The sequence below is a fragment of the Hylobates moloch genome, unplaced genomic scaffold (assembly GCF_009828535.3).
Source record: "Hylobates moloch isolate HMO894 unplaced genomic scaffold, HMol_V3 SCAFFOLD_14, whole genome shotgun sequence".
NCBI classification, from domain to species: domain Eukaryota; kingdom Metazoa; phylum Chordata; class Mammalia; order Primates; family Hylobatidae; genus Hylobates; species Hylobates moloch.
The window spans coordinates 18,880,522-18,900,449 of record NW_026652289.1 but is presented as its reverse complement, the minus strand read 5'-3'; the positions used below and the strand labels follow the sequence as shown (position 1 = coordinate 18,900,449).

Genomic DNA, 19,928 nt, shown 5'->3' with positions numbered 1-19,928 from the left:
ATAATTTTAATTTTTAATTAATAATTTTTAATAAGACAACAAATGTCTCATATATAGGTTATTCCCTTTGGCTATCTACCCAGAGCAAAATCAAGAACTGTAGATTAAATAAAAAGCAATACTTCAGAACTAAAATAAATGTCACAGGCCATACACTAAAATTCATTGACTTCAGCCATAATAGACCTCGTGAATCCTTGCTTTGTTTGTATATATTTTTACTTCTGTAACACATTCTATAAATGTAGTCATCTAAATGTCCAGCTCGCTGCAGATTAGAAGCATAAAATAGAAGTGTAAAGTTATAAAAACAGCATCAATAACTAGAGGAAGATAACCAATAATAGGAGAGAGTTATACCGGATAGCATGAAAGGTGACTGGGAATGCAGAATTCAAAACACAAAAGAGCATGGTAAAGTATAATCATGCATTTAGCATTATAGCTAATGATCCCCGGCCCCTTTTCTATAATAATGGTTGATGATAGTGCCCTTCATGCTTTAAAAATGTAAATTTAGGATAAGTATCTCTGGTTAAAAAGACAGATACGGCCTGACGCAGTGGCTCACGCCTGTAATCTCAGCACTTTGGGAGGCCGAGGTGGGCGGATCACGAGGTCAGGAGATGGAGACCATACTGGCTAACACGGTGAAACCCTGTCTCTACTAAAAATAGAAAAAAAAAAAAAAAAATTAGCCGGGCATGATGGCAGGCACCTGTAGTCCAAGCTACTAGGGAGGCTGAGGAAGGAGAATGGCAGGAACCCAGGAGGCAGAGCTTGCAGTGAGCCGAGATGGCGCCACTGCACTCCAGCCTGGGCGACAGAGCGAGACTCCGTCTCAAAAACAACAACAACAATAACAAAAAAGACAGATACATTTGTTTTGTGTTTTACAATGATTTATTCCAAAAAAATTTCGTTTTGAAGGGAAGAGTTATGTATATATTTATATATGATACATATACCATATATATAACATAAGTATTAGATTTATATATAATGCATATAACATATATGTTATATATAATATATATTTTTACATATATTCAGGTTCATCTCTGCCGTCAGGCATTGTGATGGATTTTCAAAAAGGTTATTTCATTAACTTTGATATGTACAGAATAGAGTATATGTTATTGTTTATATGCTTACAGATAAAACTGTTTCAGTAATTCACTTCAAATCACACCACCAGATAGTGACTGAACTGTAATTGGAATCAGTTCCAATTACCAATTAATTAATTTTATTGGTAATTACTAATTACCAATAAAAATTGCCATTTTTATTGTAAGTGATGCAGTCTAGAACATTGGCTAAGACTGCTTTCAAGTCAGAGGACCTTGATTTTGAATCTCAAGTTTGGCATTACCTATTTGGCCATAAGAAATGACTTAGACTTTCTGTGACAGAGCTTCCTCACCTGTAAAATAGGAATGGTTAATACCCAATTTAAATAGTCATGAAGAATTGATGAGATAAAGTATGTAAGTAAACACTTTGCATAATGATTAGCACTTTGTAATCACTCGACAAAGGAAAATATTCCATGACTCTTAATTGGAGAAACTTCTATCATTAGAGAATGCAAAATTTAAAGATGGCTTAGTCTCTCAGAATTCAGAATAAATTAAGTCATATTTAGATTATAATTAATCTACAGCAAGTAGTAAATACTCATCTTGTTGTAATAGTTGGCCATTGAATAAACTTAAGATGTTTTTCTGAGTCATCTGTTTTCTCAATCTTTAACAGTCTAATCCTTTTATCTCTAAACCCAGGAAACCATTCTTCAAAGTCTTACTATTTATTGTCAGAGAAAGTATATGTTTGTTAAGAGATCAGTATAAGGCTATCCCAGCTAGTTGAGAGGAAAAACATCAAGTCATATATCATAAGTGGCATTATGTAAATAACATCTTATAGGCTAATTAGAAATAATTAGTTTTTAAATATTGGAGTTCACATTAAATGCATTTTTTTGTTAAATAATAGATGCCTACAAGACAAACTTTCTAACAATTAATATAAAAATAGGTTTCTAATATTCTTTCTTTATTGTTCCATGCTGTTTTCCATTCTCTAGAAAGAACCTAGAGTGATCTCTTAAAGTATATGATAGTTCATTTGTCTTTCTATTTAAAACCCTCTGATGGCTTCCCATTACATGTAAAATAAGGCCTCATCTTCTTAAGGGCCCACAAGGTACTATATCATCTGGTTCTTGTCTCTGAATTCTTCTCCTTCCTTCCATCCTCTTCCTTGCTTACTCTGTAGCTAACAAAGTGTGTTCTTAACAATCCTTGAACATGTCCAGCTCATTTAAAACTCCACATCTTTCACCATGAGTGATAAGGTTTGGCTGTGTCCTCACCCAAATCTCATCTTGAATTGTAGTTTCCATAAGCTCCACGTGTCTGGGAGGACCCAGTGGGAGGTGGTTGAATCATGGGTGCTGTTACCTTCATGCTGTTCTTGTGACAGTAGGTGAGTTTTCACGAAATCTGATAGTTTTACAAAGGACTTTTCTCTCCTTCACTCTGTGCTTCTCTTTGCTGCTGCCATGTGAAGAAGGATGTGTTTACTTCCCCTTCCACCATGAGTGTAAGTTTCCTGAGGCTTCCCCAGCCTGCTGAACTGTGAGTCAATTAAACCTCTTTCCTTTATAAATTACTCAGTCTTGGGTATCTCTTTATTAGTAGCATAGAATGGACTAATATAATGAGTGCTTTTCCTTACATTGCCAGCTTCTCATTTGGCTCATTATTTCATTTTCTACTCACATGTCTCATGATCCTTCAGGGGACTTGCCTGACACCTTCTGTTTCACCATTCTCTCTGTGTAAAAATACACACAAGGGGCCGGGAGCAGTAGCTCACACCTGTAATCCCAGCACATTGGGAGGCCAGGGTGGGTGGATCATGTGGTGAGGAGTTTGAGACCAGCCTGGCCAACATAGTGAAACCCCATTTCTACTAAAAATACCAAAAATTACCTGGGTGTGGTGGTGGGTACCTGTAATCCCAGCTACTTGGGAGGCTGAGGCAGGAGAATCACTTGAACTCTGGAGGCAGAGGTTGCAGTGAGCTGAGATCATGCCACTGCGCTCCAGCCCAGGTGACAGTGCAAGAAGACTCCTTCTAAAAAAAAAAAAATACACAGAAGGATATTTCAACCAGAGTGTTGAGTATGATAAACTTAGCAGCTTTTATCTCCCATTTCTACCCAAAATTATTCTCTGTAGTACTTCCCTTCACCATCTGTTGATGGCATCTTAGGTATAACCTATAACTTTTGGTCAATTCCGGGTGTCAGTTCTATAATTACCATCCTTGACTGCATTTTATCTGTTCTGTTCTTTTGGCATTCCTATTGAGCTACAGAATACATTGTTATAGATATATAGAATACATAGCCACAGATACATAGACTTTCAGTATCTACTATTCATAGTATTTTTAGACCATCAGTCCTTGCTTCATCTAGAACCATTATTTTATCCATCCTATCCATAAATTTTTTCCAACATGTATCTATATTTATATTTATACCTAATCTATATATTTGTTTAAATTCAACATGGTGTGTGTGTGTGTGTGTGTGTGTGAATATATCTTCATTATCCCTAATAGATACTTTTTTATGGCAATTTGCTTTTGTTTCATAAATGCAACATTAGCTTAATTAATTTCACTTGTTTTAAAGTCTTCTTCTGATTGCTTTAGTACTATTTCCTTGTGTGTGAGTACTTTGGTTTGTTATTTGTTTATGTGGTCTTCATGCTTCTCAGATAATTTGGAATCATTGACCTTGAGCTTATCTTTGCATTCACAATTCCTTAACAACTGCTTACTGCTGTTTACTGCAGAGTTCACCAAAGTGAGTGAGAAAAAAATTACTTCTAGAGCTCTTGTTCCTCACTTTTTCAATAAGATGAGAAATTGTTGGAACAATAGCTTTACATCTGGTCTTCTTTACCTTCTCTCAGCTTTGCCTGGTTTAGACCTTTCACTGGGTGGTCCTTGTCAGTTACCTCTCTCTCACCCCAGCTTCCACCACCTCTAGATATAGAGATTTTTGAGATAATCCCACTTTATTTGGCATTGTGTTCCACAGGCTTGACCACCTGTCATTTTTCTCTTAGTTTGAATCTCATCTTCTTCAACATTACATTATGAGTATAGGGTTAAGAAGCTATATAGTGGCCAGGCGCGGTGGCTCACACCTGTAATCCCAGCACTTTGGGAGGCCGAGGCGGGCGGATCACGAGGTCAGGAGATCAAGACCATCCTGGTTAACACGGTGAAACCCCATCTCTACTAAAAATACAAAAAATTAGCCGGGTGTGGTGGCGGGCGCCTGTAGTCCCAGCTACTCCGGAGGCTGAGGCAGGAGAATGGCGTGAACCCGGGAGGCGGAGCTTGCAGTGAGCCGAGATGGCGGCACTGCACTCCAGCCTGGGCGACAGAGCGAGACTCCGTCTCAAAAAAAAAAAAAACAGAAGCTATATAGTGTAAAGAATCCAAGTTTATTTTGGGATAGATAAGGAATATAAAATACTTAATAATTAGAGAATATAGCCAGAGCTATAAAAGTATCTGAGCTAACAATAACATTTCTTTGTTTCTTTCTTTAGACTGAGAAAATGTGGTGCTTTTGTCGGTAAAAGAGTTTGGTATAACAACATCAATGCATGCGGGAATTGTTCTTTACTGCCTAAAGTACACAGTTTTGGGTAAATTATTCAGTGTTTACTGGATGTCTACTCTGATTAGAATATTGTCATACTAGAAGAAAAAATCTCTTACTAGAAATCAACTTAGAGCCTAAGAACATTGGATCTTTAAACAATTGGTTTAAGCACATTCTTTAGGAGAAAAACAGTGTCTTTCATCTACAAATGTTAATTTCAATTCCACCTTTATATGATCTGAGGGAACAGATAATGGCAACATTAAAAGAGAATGTTCCTTAGGTTTTACTTAAGCAAATGCTGATAGAAAAGATTTAAGTAAACAGGAAATGACTTGACCATTAGCATGACTGTATTTTAAATAGCTGTTAGCTTTAGAGAGCACTCACCAATAAATAGCAAAATGTACCCCTGTAATTGATAAATTCTCTGTCTTTCCTATGGTGAAGTATGAAACTCACTTTGGTTCCCTTATTTCAGTGCTTTATAGAGTTAATAAAATAATGACCTTCCCCACCCTTAATTTTAAGATCACAACTAGTGTAGAAGTTTCCATTGAAATTGTTAGATTTTTCTTTTTTTTCGGTTCACTGGATATGATCTTTGGCCTGGTTTTGATGTTACTCATTTGTTTTTGGATCAACTTCTACCATGTGGCTGAGATTTTTTGTGTTGTTGTAATAATACTAAGTTACATCACTGCTCTTCTGAAAAGTAGAACTGAATGAAAATTAAACCTTAAAAAACACTATGTTTGAGCAATGTTAAACATCTGCCTTAAACTTAAAAGAGCAGGGCAGGGCACAGCATTTTTTTGTAACTTAAGTCCTGAGTTGATCTGGTTTTTAAATAACTATCAGCTCTAAAATACAAGCGTCCGGGCATGTAAATGCAATTAATTTTATTTTAGTTTATAGCTAGAATGTTTAAAAAGTTAAATCTCTTAAGAGAATTTTTAACTTCTTAGAGAACATATTAGGGCTTAGCATGATGTTGAATTGTCCTGTTTAAATATTCTGTCTTTAGTTAGCCTTTGGGCAAATTACATGTTATCATTTTCCCAGAAAATACTTAATCATTTGCACTCTTATTTAAAAATGTGAATGAATTACTGACATATCATTGACACCTTGCTTTTATATGGGAAATTTGACTGAAAATGTAGATGTTGCCATGAAATGGGTATTATTGTGGCAAAAATGAAGTTTTCCCATAAACTTAAGACCCTCTTCACCTTATTTTCTCCACCTCCCAAGGAGTGAAAAGTTGTTAGTTTTGCTATCACTATATAAATTTTAATCAGGACCCGTTAGTATTAAATGGAATTCACATCAAATATAAACTGGTCTTTTGGTTTAATAGTTAATAGTTTATTTTTACTATTTAGTTTAATAGTTAATTTTTTTCTTTACATTGAAACAAAACATCATTTCCAAGTTGAAAGTATATAGAAAGAGACATGTAGTTTACCTAAAACAAAAACTTTTTTTTCTTTTTTCGAGACAGGGTCTCACTCTGCCACTCAGGCTGGAGTGCTGTGGTGCAATCACAACTCACTGCAGCCTCAACTTCCCAGGCTCAAGGGATGCTCCCATCTCAGACTCCCAGGTAGCTGGGACTACTTGCATGCACTACCATGCCCGGCTACTTTCCAATTTTTCTGTAGAGACATATTCTCCCTGTGTTACCTAGGCTTATTTTTTTAAGAATCTTTTATTGAATGTCTACTATGTGAAATATAATATGGAACTAATGGGGGAAAGTAAAAAAAAATACTGTGTATTAAAGAATCTTGAAATCAAGGGAAATTTTAAATTGATGATACTGATTACTTTTTGGCAAAAATGTCAGTAGTTGATGGTCTTACGAAAAGATATGATTGCCTAGGAGGCCAGAGTATTCAGTGGAAATAGCAATGAGTTTTGAAACCAACAGCAAAAGAAAATGACCAGTGAAAGTAACCAAGCCAAAAAAAATTGAAGTTAAAGTAGTTTTCTCATGGTACACACCCATGAAATAGCTTTGTCATGATTTTATATTGGCAAGTGTTTCATCAAGATCATAATGAGGTAAGAGAATAGACACTGCTTGAGAACTGCACTGACATTATCAGCCATTTTCCCTTTTAAATAGTCTAGTTTTGGAAAGTAATGTTAGAGAACTTATAAATCCTCAGTTTGATATTTTAGTAAATATTTGTCAATTACAGAATTTTAGAAAATGACTTGAAAGGATTTGATTTATTTTTGCTTACAAATTACTCCTTTTCAAATAACAAAATTGAGACACTGTGAAATGCTTTGCATTATATTGTTCCATGACAGCTCCGTGAGATAGGCAAGTTCATCATCCATATTTTACAGTTGCAAAAACTGAAACAGATAAGTTAAGCAACATGACCAAGATGGCGCAACTCGTGCGGGTGAAGTGGGGAAAAGAACAGCACAACCTGTCTGAGACAATCCTCCGTACCATGTCTATACTGCCTACCAGTGCCTGAGTTCATGGCAGCAGGAAGACGTGGGCAAGCAGGGCAGTTGATCTGTTGGGGGAAGGAAGAAGAAGGGGACTGTTTGATCTAGGGGCAAACTAATGTAAATTGGCATAAGATCATGGAGGGAGTGGAATGCTCATAGTAAAAATTTTGAATCTAATTTTGTAGGCAAGGAAAAGGCAGGCTTAGGCTATCTCTGAGCCGACAGAATAGCTTTATTCTAGGTTTGGAACTAGGTCTCTGGTAGTTGAGAATAAATTAATATTGGTCAATAGAGGCTTTATCCAGAAATAAGCAATTATTTCTTTATTGAATAATTCTACAAACAGTCAGATTTACTTTGTAAAATCATATGTCCTTGAAGGCTATACATGAATTGATTTTTATTTAAAATTGTTAAAGAGAATATGCCTACTTGAAAAAGCTTATCAGCTGCCATTTTTGTTCCAAAATAACAAATTAAAAATTTACATTTAAGTTTTGTCTTGTTTGCAAACCTCTCAGCTAGGGTTCTATGCAAAATAAATAGAAAGGATCAAGTTACTAAAGCCTTCACTAAACAGTAATTGAAAAATATTTATGGCATTTGAAAGATGTTTTAAAATGTATTTTGTAGCTTAAGGTGCCATAAATTAGAAATACGAAAATAAAGAAAATAGAATGGTATGTAGAAAGTAAAGAGCATAAGCTTTTATTTTTTTTTACTTATTTATTTATTTATTTATTTTGAGATGGAGTCTCACTCTGTCGCATAGGCTGGAGTACAGTGGTGTGATATCGGCTCATTGCAACCTCCACCTCCCAGGTTCAAGCAATTTTACTGCCTCAGCCTCCGAAGTAGCTGGGACTACAGGTGCGTGCCACCATGCGTGGCTAATTTTTTATTTTGTAGTTTTAGTAGAGACGGGGTTTCACCGTATTAGCCAGGATGGTCTCTATCTCCTGACCCTGTGATCCTCCTGCCTTGACCTCCAAAAGTGCTGGGATTATAGGCGTGAGCCACCGCACCTGGCCAGCTTTTATTTTCTGTATTTATGTTTCTCTTTAAACAATAAATTCATTACCCTTTGTTACTTGGAAGGCTATATATTTTGTATTTCCAATGAAATAAATTATATTTAATATCAAATAACAATTTTTCTCCAAAAAGATTTAAATCTAGTTTACCACCTAAATTTAATATAAAGGAACTTATAAACATAGTTTGATCAAATCATAGCTAGAAAACTAGGGAAATAATGGAGGAATTCTAAAATCTCTAGTGTTAATATGCTTGTATTCATGATTACAAATACTTATATGAATGTTTGAATGAGAAAACTGACGCAATTGCCCCAATTCCACATACTAATGTCAAGTTTTTTTTAATATTTTGCTTACATTTGTTTAAATTGTTAAATATTTGAAAATGAAAATATTTTATTATATTATAAAGATAGTATGCAATTATGAACAATATTCAAGTAATGTAAAAAAGTATAATATATAGATTAATGAAATCTTCATACTCATAGATAAGCACTCCGTTTTTTGATGAACAATTTCTGACATCTTTTTCTGCATAAAGAGAAATAAGCATATAAATATGTTATATAAATAATATCACTTTATTTTTTAAACTACTTTTTCATTCAACATTGTTATAAATATCAATTAAAGTATTTTCATATAAAATGTTTTGCCTTCACAATATATTATTTCAATAATCTTATATTGGTAGACATCATTGGGTTTTCATAATTTCGATAATATAAACAATGATGCAATTAATATATTTAACTTACCTTTATTGTGCCAGTTCAATTATCTGTTAAGAAAAATACCCAAAATGAAATTGCTGGATCAAATAATATGTACATTTTTAATTTGAATCACAGTATATTTAACATTTATAAATGTTCAAAAAACATAAAAAGTAACAAGTTTTTTTTTTGTTCTTTTATTATTATTATTATACTTTAAGTTTTAGGGTACATGTGCACAATGTGCAGGTTTGTTACATATGTATCCATGTGCCATGTTGGTGTGCTGTACCCATTAACTCCTCATTTAGCATTAGGTATACCTCCTAATGCTATCCCTCCCCACTGCCCCCACCCCACAACAGTCCCCTTCCTGTGTCCATGTGTTCTCATTGTTCAATTCCCATCTATGAGTGAGAACATGCAGTGTTTGGTTTTTTGTCCTTGCGATAGTTTGCTGAGAATGATGGTTTCTAGCTTCATCCATGTCCCTACAAAGGATATGAATTCATCATTTTTTATGGCTGCATAGTATTCCATGGTGTGTATGTGCCACATTTTCTTAATCCAGTCTATCATTGTTGGACATTTGGGTTGGTTCCAAGTCTTTGCTATTGTGAATAGTGCCGCAATAAACATACGTGTGCATGTGTCTTTATAGCAGCATGATTTATAGTCCTTTGGGTATATACCCAGTAATGGGATGGCTGGCTCAAATGGTATTTCTAGTTCTAGATCCCTGAGGAATCGCCACACTGACTTCCACAATGGTTGAACTAGTTTACAGTCCCACCAACAGTGTAAAAGTGTTCCTATTTCTCCACATCCTCTCCAGCACCTGTTGTTTCCTGACTTTTTAATGATGGCCATTCTAACTGGTGTGAGATGGTATCTCATTGTGGTTTTGATTTACATTTCTCTGATGGCCAGTGATGATGAGCATTTTATCATGTGTCTTTTGGCTGCATAAATGTCTTCTTTTGAGAAGTGTCTGTTCATATCCTTTGCCCACTTTTTGATGGGGTTGTTTGTTTTTTGCTTGTTAATTTGTTTGAGTTCATTGTAGATTCTGGATATTAGCCCTTTGTCAGATGAGTAGGTTGCAAAAATTTTCTCCCATTCTGTAGGTTGCCTGTTCACTCTGATGGTAGTTTCTTTTGCTGTGAAGAAGCTCTTTAGTTTAATTAGATCCCATTTGTCAATTTTGGCTTTTGTTGTCATTGCTTTTGGTGTTTTAGACATGAAGTGCTTGCCCATGCCTATGTCCTGAATGGTGTTGTCTAGGTTTTCTTCTAGGGTTTTTATGGTTTTAGGTCTAACATGTAAGTCTTTAATTGATCAAAAAGTAACAAGTTTTAAAAGCTGTTCTTTCCAGTTTTGCAATGTGAAATATAATTAAGTTAAATTATCCTAACAAGGACTTCGAAGTGGGGTCTTTGAAATTAATGAATAATTCTATATTTATTCCTAGAAATTAACTTTGGGCAAGTGTTACTTTATACATTCTCCTTATTATTTTTCTTATTGCTTATTTTTTCATTATAATTCAAGTAATAAACACCTAGATAATTTTAAAACTGTGTATCTATGTGGTTTCACTTTTTAAATGACATTTAAAAATTATTTAAGAAACTTCACAGAATGCTTAACATTTGACAAATATGTTTCAAAAATGAAAACAATCTTGAGTATTCTTCTAGGTCATTTTTCCACAGATACATTTGATAATACTCTACTAAGATCAAATTTAATTTGTTAGATTTCAGTGTTTTAGGGTCTTACTTCGCAGCTGCAGATGATAACCTCTCAGCTGCTTTGAGGAATTCATGGGAGTTGGCCTGCCAAATGGTCTAATAAATCACTGTTCAGTCTGGATAAAAGCAAGGACTAAAATGTTCATTTGTAAGGATCCTGCAAAACAACTGAAACCAACTAGATTCTTGATTGTTACCAATATCTCATTTGTCCACTCCTTTTCAATTAACTCCCTGCTCAGACATGTATACCCAATTACAATTTGGTAAAGGGAAGGACCATTATTATCTTTAGCTTCACACATTATGTGCTAAACAAGATTCACCATTCAGTAGGTGAGTATCCTTGAAGGCTTGATTTTGCCTTGCCTCACTTTCCTCATTCACAGAAGGCAGATCAGAGCTACTTCCTAATAATAGTTAGCATTTACTTACCAATTTACTGTTTGGATTTGAGGCTAAACATTTTACTACCATTAGTTATTGTCATAAACATGACCTGCAAATACTACACACTCTTTAAAATTAATGAAGATGCCAGACTGCTTTTGTTTATGTGGATCATACCTATATATAGTTGCCATATTAGAAATTAGAACATATCTATGTATTTATTTTTAAAAGTAATTGTAATAAACTTATTATATGTTAAGTTACATATTTTCATGAACAATAGTATTATTTTAAAAATAAAAAGAATGGCACATTTCATATTTGCAATTCTCTTTATTGAGTTTAATAGAACTGGAATCTCCAACTGTTGTTGTATTTAGTTTATCAATACATTATTTTTATTAACATATGCTAAGAAAATCCAGCCTCACACAATTATGTGGATACAAAAGAAACCAATATTTTAATTGTACTTTCTGATAATTGTGAATATTCTTCTTTAATATTTGACAGAAACTAAATACATGATAATTTCATAAAGATTAGTTGCAGAGCATAATCTGAAACCGTATCAGTGAACATTTGATACTCTGTTACCTTATAATATTGGTTTATTTTTCACTTTCAATGTAACATTTATTCATGCAGATTTTGGAACATCATGCACTGGTCATTTGGACAACAATTAGTTCACTGAATTAGGCAGATATTCTAAATGTTGATACATTTTGTTATATAATATAAAAAAAATCAGTAATATCACCACTAATCTTACCTGAAAAGTCTTTAAGTATTGGGAAGGGGTCAAGCTCACAATAACAGATACAAATATACCAAAGTTCTAATTTTTGTTTGAAAACTTAAATTTGAATACTGTCTGTTGTTTGCATTTAAGACTCACTTCATTTCTGAGAAAATAATCTGCCATATATCCTAGTTTAAGTAACTGTAGTCTATCCATCAGTCATTCTTTCAAGTAATACTAGTGTTCAAGGAAGAAAACAGATGGTTTGGCTTATAAATCAAGCATAAATTTATTTTCCTTTAGAGAACAGTGATATAAGAATATGCAAAGCACTTTATATGTGTACTTCTCATTTCTTCATTTAATTATCTAATTACTTTGACACAGAGAATATGAGCTGAATAAGATATTTTACATATACATATATTCTGATTTATAATCTTTGATATTTTTGCCTTATTACATACTAGTGATATAAAATATGTTAAGAGCAGAATCTTATGCACTTATATTAATTCTAACTCTTTACCTTTGTGGCAGTGGGAATTTACATTTCGTAAACTTCTTGAGTCTCAGTTTTGTCAACTAGGATTATTAACTCTATAGGTAGATAGTCAGGAAGGTAGTTAAAGATAAGATGGCCTGCATCATACAGTTATTGTGAGGGTTAAATGAATGTATATAACACTCTCAGCACAGAAAGCATTCAATATATGGTATTAAAATAACAAGATTAAGACTTATTTGCCCAGAGGCTGAACCCATGTCTCCTTGTTCCATGTTCAAGGTCCTTTTCCCTATGCTCGGACATCTTCTATAACAGTTTGTATGCCAACAAAAACATACAAAGATGATTCCTTATTTCAGGTTACTTAATGATTTTCTGTCTACCAATGTGAGTTTTCCCTCTTCTAAATTGAGTTTGGTTTTGAGTGTAAAATTAGACCTTCCTTCGTCATTTGGATCATCATATCACATTTCACGGAGAGAAATGTACTTTCAAATGCCTTTTTAAGCATAATTGAACCTTGTTTTGAGTCCATCAGGCATGACACTTGTCTGTTACGGTTTTTGCAAATAGCTCATTCAAGTTATTTACAACATAATCTCTCAGGTCAGATTCCTTTTTTTTTTTTGTCTTTTTTCTCTTTTTTCCCATCAGATACTCCTGTAGTTATTCTTATTACCTTGAAGTAGTAAAGTCAATTATCCCTTTAAACTCTCTGATATCCAAAGTTACTTCAAATTGTGTACAGTTAGACATATATAGACATTTTAGATTGAGTTTTTCCATCGGATCTGGTTAGGGTAGATGCTTTTATTTTTCATTTGTCATAGTATAGAGAAATGTATTTTAATGGCTCCTGGTATTTAGCATAATGAAATTAAAATAATAATGACAATAACAACTGCAACAGTATCCATGGCAGCAATAACAACAACAACAAAATCTGGCCCCAAATTTGCCTTTGTAATTTTTTTTTCAGTGACTTCTGTACTCACTTGGAACATGTACTTAAGATTAGAATGTTGCATAAAAGAAGCCATGATCACATATGCTGAATTATATTCATTTCCAATGGATTAATATGCTGAAGATAGGTAATTGTAATAACTATTAGTTTTGTCCTTTATCATTATAAGTTAGCCATCAAAACTTTCTTAAAATGATTAAGATTTTAATTTGCAATTTATAGCCAAGGGGAGTAGAGTGAGGAGGAAAAGCATTTTCCTCAGCACCTCATCTGTTGAATCTGTGTGACGCTGAACATTCTCTACAATGCATCTCCAAAAATCCAAGCCAAAACAAACCTAAGTTTTCTTTTTGTTCTTCACTCTGTGGCCATTGAGTAAAGAAAAGGATATGATTGCCTTTGTTCTCCCCATTTTCTCTTCTTAGGAAGGAAAATTCTGAATCTATTTCATGAGCTCATTTTTATGTATTTAAAGGAATAATAAGATTAAGTATAGACAAAGGTATATGAGTTAACCAGTTTAATGTGGGCTTGAAATGGGATGGATTTTACAACAGATAAAGTTTTAAAGACAAAAACATCTTGCGCTATTGAGTCAGTGGTCACTTTCCAACATTTCACACTGATCTTCAGTATTTAATTTCTGTGTCATCAATTTTCTTTTACCACAGCCATTCCCTTTTCTGTTTGCAGTGTCTGTCTTTTTTTTTTTTTTTGTCTATGCAGACATTTGTTCTGTCTGTTTTAATATAATTGTGGCTGGAGAGAAATGAAAAATAGTTTGAGTAAGGGTTTCTTTTATATAACAAAAATTATTATTCAATTTCTATGCATATGCCTTAACAATAAAAGAGAAGAAAATGTGTTTTCTTTTCTATGAACCACTTCTTTACAAAGAAAGATATTTCTAAAATTTCCAGGATGGTCAAAACGTTACATGATAATAATGGGAACATTTGTTACTTGACTATTCTCATATTAGATTGTTCTTTTGATCTAAAAATGGTTATTGTGGTGAAATTTACTACTATAGCTTATTAAAACTACATGCGTACTGTGACAAAAAATAAATAGCATGCATGATGTGACGTTTAGATAGGCATATTTTTAAAAGATGACATTTACAATGTTATGTAGAATAAATAATAAAGGGAATGGGATAAAATAAGAAAAATAAGTATAGAGGTTTGGGACATAAATGAGATGTAGGTCGTCCAGCTCCTCTTTTCTATTCTCCTTTACCAGACCACCCTCCTCTAATTTTTTAAATTTTTATTTTAATATGAATGTCACTTATTTACAAATATCTAAATAATGTAAAATACACCATATAAAATTAATCTCTGTCCCTCTGCAGACTTCCTCATGTATCCCACTCAGTCTTACATTAATCAAAGAATTGAAATGAAGCCTTCTGTGTGTCACTCCATAGTTTCACCCATTATCCATGCTCATGAATTATGAGCATGAATTATTAATAATTATGAATCATTAAGAAAATTTCCAAATTTCTATGTCAAGCTCACATAATCTAATTTTATGCTATAATTGTCCATTTGGATAGCTAAACGACACCACAAAACCGTAAGTCCATAATTGAACTCATGATCATCACTCCCAAACCTAGACCCCTCCATGGCAGGATTCCCTTTCTCCATAAAACATATCACATAATACTAACTGCCAGACATTATCTCTAATACGACTTTCTCTCCCTTACCCCTGTATCCAATCAATTACCAGTTCTATTGACTTTATCTTCTAAGTTTATCTCTAATTCTTATACTACTCTCCATCTGTGGTGTCATTAGCATCATGTTCACTCAAATTATTCTCATCTGATATTGGTTTCCTAAAATGTCTACCCACCTTTCTGTGATCTCTCTTTGATCCATGCTACACCTAACAGCTTGAGGGATCCTAAAATTTGAATCTGATGATGTCACTTTTTTGCATACAAATTTTTATTGTTGTATTAGTCAAAGTTCTCTAGGGAAATAGAAACAATAGGATGGTTCTATATTTATCTATCTGTATCTATCTACCTACCTACCTACCTAGAAAAAAGATATATATACAATAAATAATATATAAATTATTAAATATATAAATTTATTTAATACGTAAATACATATTATTTTTAAATATTTAATATTTTAATTAACTTAATAAAATTTAATTTAATTTAATATTTAATATATAAAATATTTAATATATAAATATAAATTTATGTATATCTTATATAGAAAATATTTTACAGTCAAATATCTAAATAATGTAAAACGTACCATGTAAAATGAATCTCTGTCCCTCTGCAGACTTCCCCATATATCCCACCCAGTCTAACATTAATCAAGAATTAAAATGAAGCCTTCATATATATATATACACACACACACACACACTATATATATTCACTATATATATATATACAAGATCTATCTATTTATCTATATATATATACACACAAGATCTATATATGCTTTCATATACAAGATACATATATATGTCCTGTAGTCTGCCATTAAACTGGAGAACCAGGAAAACTGGAAGTGTAATTCAGTCTGAGTCCAAAGGCCTGAGAATGAGGGGAGCCAATGTCCAGGGGCGGGAGAAGATGGATGTCCCAGTTCAATAAAGAGAGAGCAAATGTTCCCTCCCTCCAACTTTTTGTTCTGTTTGGGCACTTGGATTGGATGGTGCCCACCCACATTGGTTAAAGTGATCTTCTTTACCCAGACTACTGATTAAAAGGGGAATCTTCTCTGAAATACCCTGAGAGACACATCCAGGAATAATGTTTTACCGGCTATCTAGGTATCTCTTAGCCCAGTCAAATTAGTACATAAAATTAGTACAAATTAGTACATCGCAATTGCTCTTAGCATGAATACAAAAATGTTTCAAACAACTTAAAAAGATGCAAGATCTGGTGTATTTGTAATTCTTCAACCTTGTTTGCACAACTCTACACAAACTGAAATGTGTTTGTCTGTTCTGAGACAGGGTCTCCCTCTGTCACCCAGGCTGGAGTGCAGGCTGGTGTGGCACGATCATGGCTCACAGTAATTTCGCCTTCCAGACTCAAGTGACTCTTCCACCTCAGCTTCCTGGGTAGCTGGGACTACAGATGAGTGCCACCAAGCTCAGCTAATTTTTTAAGTTTTTTGTAGAGATGAGGTCTCACTATATTGCCCAGACTGGTCTTGAATAAAATGTTTTAAAATCTCTTAAGAAATAGCTGATTTTATGTTAAGTGCTTAGAATAGTGTAAAATACTTAGTATCATATAAATATTAGTTAAAATTTAGTTTTTCTTGTAACTGTTTCTTTAACAATGAGCAGAGTACCTGGGACATAGTAGATGAATAACAAATTTTAATTTATACTACTAATAAAGGAGGATTGGTCTATGATTACAATAGTAAAAAAAATTAAAGAAAGGATGGATAAAATTTTTACCTGAAAAAATCTGGAAAGACTTTGTGAATGAAATATATGAATCACAAAGAAGGGTTTTAAGAGTTCTTGAATAGAAAGTTTGGCACTGGTCTTTGACTGAGATGATACATTTGCCTGGCATGGTGGCTCACGCCTGTAATCCCAGCACTTTGGGAGGCCAAGGTGGGCAGATCACCTGAGGTCAGGAGTTTGAGACCAGCCTGGCCAACAAGGCGAAACCCCGTCTCTACTAAAAATGCAAAAATTAGCCGGGTGTGGTCGCACACACCTGTAGTCCCAGCAGACAGGAGAATCACTTGAACCTGAAAAGAGGAGGTTGCAGTGAGCCATGATACATTTTGAGGGTAACTTTGGTGTAGGGGAAAATAGCAGAGATGAGATTGATTTGGAACTTAATGATTCTGAAATGATGAGGAGGATTCCAAATTGAAATGCATGACTGGCTTCTGAAGCTGTGGGATGTGAGGTGGTGAGAGAAAACTCAAGATTGGTGGCTGAGAGCATAGAGGTTGAATTGAAGTCATAGGAATTTGTGCTGATGTAGAAATGCCTAAGTGACTGCAGAGGCCCTTGCCTCCTTTGTTAACTGGTAATAGAGTGGGAGCTGGGCACATGGAGGCCTAGCTAGACTCCATTTTCCAGCCTTACTTCAGTTTACCATTCTACTGGCAAAACCTTTTTCATGTGGCCTTTCCATGTTCTCTCTTCTATCCTGCTGACAGTTCTGGCTGTCAGTCCAGCCTAGACCCTACATCAAAGCCCTGGGGATTGCAGAGCTACAGAATAAAACGAACACAGATTCATGGTTAATGTACCACCTGAAAATCTTCCATGCATAAGAAAGATAAATCCTATCATTTCTTTAAGTTACTAAATTTGGAATCTGTTTGTTAGTAGATTTGTCTTTCCTATTAAACAATGGGAAGTATGTATTTTTCAAAATGCATTTCCTGGCCCTAAGGTTTACTGGTGCTGTGACCTGAGATAAGTGACATAATGTCTTTGAATATATTTCCTGTAAATTGGAGCAGCGATAACTGTCAGAGTTGTTTAGAGACATCATATGTGCATTACTGAAACCTGTGCCTGGCCTAGAATAGATGAGCCCTAAATTATGGCAGCTATTATTATTGTTATCCTTCCATTTCTATATTTTCTCTTGCTTCTTGAAAGAAATGTAAACTATATACGTGGTGACATGTGCTAATGATAAACTTGCACACAAGTTTTTTGATCATTACATGGCTTGCCATTTACATTTTGTCTTAGTCTGTTCAGGCTGCTGTAACAGAATGCCTCAGGCTAGGTGGCTTATAAACAACATAAATGTATTTCTGACAGTTCTGGAGTCAGGGAAGTCTAAGATCAAGATGCTGGCAGATTTGGTGTTTGGTGACAATCCATTTTTTGGTTCATAGCTTTCTAGCTGTGTCCTCAAATGGCAGAAAGGGCAACAGAGGCAACTCTGGGGTTTCTTTTATGAGGGCACTAATCTCATTCATAAAGTCTCCACCTCCTAATACTATCACATTGGGTATTAAGTATCAACACGTGAATTTTGGGGAGACACAAGCATTCTGCATATATATCACTTTTCAGTCAATGTTTGCCAAAGAAGCAGGGTATTTAGGAGAAAAAAATATTTATGTAATATGGAAAATTGGTTTTCCTCCTGAATTCAATATCGTCATTATCACATTTTACACTAGAGATGAGCTTTTACTTAAAAACATTATTATATTACATGTTACATTTAGAATGTATTTTAGCTAATATATTAGAAAAAATACATATTATAAACAAGTAGCTTGCCTTCGCAAACTAATGAAGTTGAAATTCAGCATAGTCCATTTTCTTCTGGTTATGTTTTTATCACAATAACTTAATTTTCACATGTATAAATTGCATTGTGAATAATCATTTTTATGAAACTGCAATAAAAATGGTTAGCGGTAATTAATTGTTTATGACTTGAACTTAGTGTATTTTATATTAAATTGTATTTGGGAAATTATTGAGGAAGTTTCTTAATTCATCCTTTAGTTAAATGAAGGGCATATTTTATTTTAATATATTTGAAGTATTAATATAAATTTATTGAAGTAGAGAGAAGACATTAATAAGATTTTTTTTTCCTCTTGGTACTAACCCCTGCTTTTTTTTTCCCCCAGAAAAACAAAGATATATTTCCTCCTGACTAAAGTAGCACCATGTTAAATGATGTAGCAATCATTATAGATATTTCTAAAGAATTCTGCAATGTGGATGGAAAATAATTTAGAAATTTTAAAGGTTAGCTTTACAATTGAATACAATCTCTCTATAATGAGTGGTACTTTCTTTCTTGACCATTACCACTCAGACAGCTATGAATGAGGGAGTGAGTACCTTGGTTTCTGTTTAGCTTAAGTTTTGCTTAAAACACTTACGGTTATGAAAAACAATTCTAAGATGAGTTTATATTTTCATGCCATTCCCACTGGAATCTATTTACATATCTGTGACGAACACAATACAAAGCTTCCACTCCAACCAGAGAATCACACTCATCCTCAAAAGATTGAAGAATAGATCTCAACACGAAAAGCACGAAAAATGTTAATAGACAATGTGTCAAACATGTGCCAGTGTTGGTAGAAATGAAGGCTGAATTTAATACAGTTCCCCTGGAGTTATCAAAGATAGGAGCCAATGTATGTTAAGATTTTCTTTTTTTTTTTTTAATTATTATACTTTAGGTTTTAGGGTACATGTGCACAATGTGCAGGTTTGTTACATATGTATCCATGTGCCATGTTGTTTTACTGCACCCATTAACTCGTCATTTAGCATTAGGTATATCTCCTAATGCTGTCCCTCCCCACACCCCACAACAGTCCCCAGAGTGTGATGTTCCCCTTCCTGTGTCCATGAGTTCCCATTGTTCAATTCCCACCTATGAGTGAGGACATGCGGTGTTTGGTTTTTTTGTTTGGTTTTTTGTCCTTGCGATAGTTTACTGAGAATGATGTTTTCCAGTTTCATCCATGTCCCTACAAAGGACGTGAGCTCAGCATTTTTTATGGCTGCATAGTATTCCATGGTGTATATGTGCCACATTTCCTTAATCCATTCTATTGTTGTTGGACATTTGGGTTGGTTCCAAGTCTTTGCTATTGTGAATAGT

General features: G+C 34.1%; 1 long non-coding RNA gene across 1 annotated transcript in view; it reads left to right on the top strand.

Annotated features, from left to right (window-relative positions):
* LOC131381187 (uncharacterized) overlaps positions 1-4,704 on the top strand; it is a 74,397-nt gene extending 69,693 nt beyond the window's left edge. The window contains exon 6 of the long non-coding RNA XR_009209740.1: positions 4,641-4,704. This is a non-coding gene — a long non-coding RNA (uncharacterized LOC131381187). The remainder of the gene's footprint in view (positions 1-4,640) is intronic.
* Positions 4,705-19,928: the final 15,224 nt, after the last annotated feature.